Raw genomic sequence first — 224 nt, forward strand, 5'->3', positions numbered from 1 at the left:
TGGGGGAGCAGGGAGCTCATTTGAACCTCGCTCACCTTGGCCTGTGTCCCTGCACCGGGCTGCGAGCCCAGGCGTGTGCCTGGAGCGGGGGGATCCCTGGCAGGGCGGGACACGCCGGGCAGCACCCGCGGTGGGTGGCCCTGCTTGAGGCTGGTGGGGACCCAGCGCCTCTCCCGTCCCTCTCGCCTTTGGGGGGGGGGGTGGGGGAATCGGCTTTTCCCTCA

This window comes from Antrostomus carolinensis, unplaced genomic scaffold, assembly GCF_000700745.2.
Source record: "Antrostomus carolinensis isolate BGI_N321 unplaced genomic scaffold, ASM70074v2 scaffold41378, whole genome shotgun sequence".
In the NCBI taxonomy this organism is placed as follows: domain Eukaryota; kingdom Metazoa; phylum Chordata; class Aves; order Caprimulgiformes; family Caprimulgidae; genus Antrostomus; species Antrostomus carolinensis.